Below are 3401 nucleotides of genomic sequence, written 5' to 3'. Positions count from 1 at the left end.
CATGTTGTGATGAGGCCTTTATATAGTACTTGGGATGATACCGTTGGAGGTAAAACATGGGAGATTTCTTGCCACCTATGGGAATTAAAGGTATTAACTTCCTTGTCCTTTCCATAGCAGTCTTGGAACATAATCCATAATTTCCTTAGAGAGGATTGTACCATACTTAGACTGCTTCTTGATTAAGTTTTTTGATCCGGTGATGTTAGATAGAGTGTTGAGCGTGAATCAGAGTGAGCGGAGTCAGAGTCTTTGAGCAGAGTCTTGCAGTCTTCATATATTCTCTTGAATCACAATTCTCATTCATAGATCACTTAATCAAGTTTTATAAGTGCATAGCCCATTCAAAGATATGATTCAAATGTGAATTTTTTGAGGGATTTTGTTTATTTGAAAAGTAAGACATTTTGCATTAATTTAAAGCATCATTTTCATTCAAATTTGTCCATTCATTCATACAAAACCGTTTACAAACACATACAAAGAAAATTATAAAAAAAATGCTTCTTTGAACAAAGGTTGACTTTGGCTAACAATTGACTTTTTGGTCAACTTTGACCAAAGTCAACCATTTAAGACTTAAGACCTAACTCTAACTTCTTCATCCATCATCCTCATGATCATGTGCTTTTAAGCTTCATGCCAATTTTCTTCCATGCCATGCCACTTTCTCTTTGCACATGAATACCTTAAAAGGGCAAAACAAAGCCATAAGTATTGTCTTCAAGTTTAAAACATGACTTTCCAAGGCAACCATGACATGTCATTCAATGGCAATGTAATATCAACACCATTGATTTAGTAGTAGTAACATTGACATAGCTTAACATTTTAACAAACTCATAACATTCATTTCATAACCATCCTTGAATTTGCTACCACTAACTTTTTCTTAACATGAACAAACCATTTCCAATTTATAACTATGCATGGACCAAAGCAAATCGAAACTAACAATTAATCATAATTTCAGTTTTCATAATAATGCATTCATCAACCATTCCAAAACATGACAAGTGCACCAAAACTAGGAACCAAAAGACTTCAAAATCGCAAATAAAGTTTCTATGTGATTACCTTACCACTAAGCTTGGGGATTTTTTTGCCTTCTACTATTGCTGCCCCTTTCAACATAATGTATATCCGTGGACTTCATCATTCAACAATGTATGAATCACTAGTTCCATGACCTACTGTCAGAATCAAACAGAGAAAGCAATTTAGCATGATCATTACCATCATTTTCATAGAATTTTAGTCATGACAAGAATCATGTTAGGGTTTCTAATTTGCTAGCAGCATTTAACAAGAACAACAGTTAATTCGGTATCTCAATGCAGAGCTAAACCAACTCACTTCAGACCCATAACAAAGTCAATTAATCACCAAAAACTAACTTCTAATTTAACTAATTCTGAGTTACATGTCAACCTACCTACTAACCAATTAACCAATACCTACTGGAGTTCCACATAACTGACATATTGACCTACAAATAAACTAATATTAATCAGTTTTCTAATTGAACTAACAAGCTCAAACACTAACCCTACAGAACCAATGGATGAAATATAACAGAAAATTCAAAAGATTTCCAACGACACATTCATGTAACAAGGCTCATTGCAGCTCACCATTAGTTAACCTGGGTGTAGCGATACATAATCTTTTCATCCTAACCTAAACTAACTTATTCCAATTGCAAATAACAGAAATCCTGAATTTATAACTAACATTACATTTCATGTGAATTTCATCTAAATTTCTGACATGCTTGGGGCTCTATATAAGCGTACCTTCACTGTAATTTTGGGAGGGGATTCATTATTCAGATTTCATTTCAAACTCTTCCAAAAGCTCTGAGAGTTCTGATTCGTTCTTCACTCTCACTTTTCATTCATACAAGCAAATTGAATCTTCAGTCTTCTTGGATTCATACATTCACACGCAGAATCCTCTTCATACAGGCACCAGAAACACACGAATCACGTCACATCAAAGGGAGATCGAAGAAGATTCAAGAAGAAGGAATCGAAGACGAATGATTACCTCGTGGAGCACCGAGAAGCCGCTGTGCTTGAACGCTGCTTCGGTACACTTTAACCTTATTGAATTTATCTCCTACTTGCATTTCGTTTTGAGTTGGTGATGGCGTGTTTGAGTTTTGGCGGATTCTTCACGGCGTGTTCGGAATTTGAGATCTGAGCTTCAATTCAGATTCACGTATTCGTTGCAACCTTCAACGATTTGGAAAACTCAGGAGTATGTTCTTTGATTTGGAGTTTCATAACTTGAATCCAGAATGCGAAGGAGAATGAAGAACGCGATGCTGAATATTGGAACGTGATACTGACTTTTTCATATGAGCGCCTTTGTTCTTCAGCTTGGTGAACTTTCCCATTTTGTAGCTTGGATTAGGTTTGGTCCTAAGGCTTAAACGATTTGTTCTATGCACACACTTGCCATGGACCTACAACTCCCTAGAGCGACCGCGCTTGGCTGGACATGTGGCCCATTCTGAATCCCTCATGGAACCCCTTTTTTGGCAACTGTTCAGCGCTTGGGCTTTGAGCTCCAGGCCCAAACGTTTTTGCTGGCTAACACCCACATTCCAAACGCATACACCCCTCTAATTCAGACCATTTTTCTTAGGGCTTATATCTGAAAGCCCAAGCCAGAGTTGTTGATTACCACAGGTTTTGGGCCTGCACCCCCTTCTAAATCTTAATTAATTTTCGTTTTGTTTAATCATATTTAATTATTATTAATCAATTGATTTTTTTTGCTTAAATTAATCATGTTTGTTATATAGGTTAATTATAATTAGGTTAATTATTTTAATTAGTTAATTATGATTTAATTAATTAATTAATTTTGATTAGTAGAATAAATTCTAATTCTAATTAATTGATTAATTATTGTCTTTAGAGATTTTAGGTTTTGTTAAATTGAACTTAGCTTAATTTCATTCTCGTCACATATTCATGAATTGTTTTTAATTAATTAATTAGTTTTAATTAATTCTAAATAATCTTGATTTTTAATTCCATTTAATTAATTTGCACATATTGACCATTTTCCCCTTGGAAGAAATTTTAATTTTTAATGCATGATCCATTAGCTTAGGGTTTGCTTAGAGGTAATTAATTCTTTAATTGATTAATTCATTAGGTGGTTGTACATAAACCAATTAACGTCTATGCATCTCAGTGATTAGTGTTGACCAAAGGTCACTTTGGTAAACCAAATCCTTTGTATTGTGCTTTAACCCCTAAGCTTATTCAAGTGATCAAAAGACCCTTTGATCACGTGATAGGGAAAGTCCATTATGCTCAAGCTTTATTGGATGTGTTGAATCTCAGGAGCTCAAGACCTCAAGGTTCAAACCCAAGATCAAGACT

At 34.7% G+C, this 3401-nt stretch overlaps 1 long non-coding RNA gene across 2 annotated transcripts; it reads right to left on the bottom strand.

Annotated features, from left to right (window-relative positions):
* Positions 1-412: 412 nt before the first annotated feature.
* Positions 413-2482, bottom strand: LOC127129551 (uncharacterized). Of its 2 annotated transcripts, XR_007806366.1 has the most exons (4): positions 2050-2482; positions 1797-1957; positions 1078-1193; positions 413-688 (listed from the first exon to the last, which is right to left on the bottom strand). It is a non-coding gene; the product is annotated as an uncharacterized LOC127129551 (long non-coding RNA). The 2 variants fall into 2 exon arrangements; XR_007806367.1 differs by having other exon boundaries at positions 1797-2440.
* Positions 2483-3401: the final 919 nt, after the last annotated feature.

Source organism: Lathyrus oleraceus, chromosome 1, assembly GCF_024323335.1.
Source record: "Lathyrus oleraceus cultivar Zhongwan6 chromosome 1, CAAS_Psat_ZW6_1.0, whole genome shotgun sequence".
NCBI lineage: Eukaryota > Viridiplantae > Streptophyta > Magnoliopsida > Fabales > Fabaceae > Lathyrus > Lathyrus oleraceus.
This window is presented reverse-complemented; position numbering and strand designations above follow the sequence as displayed.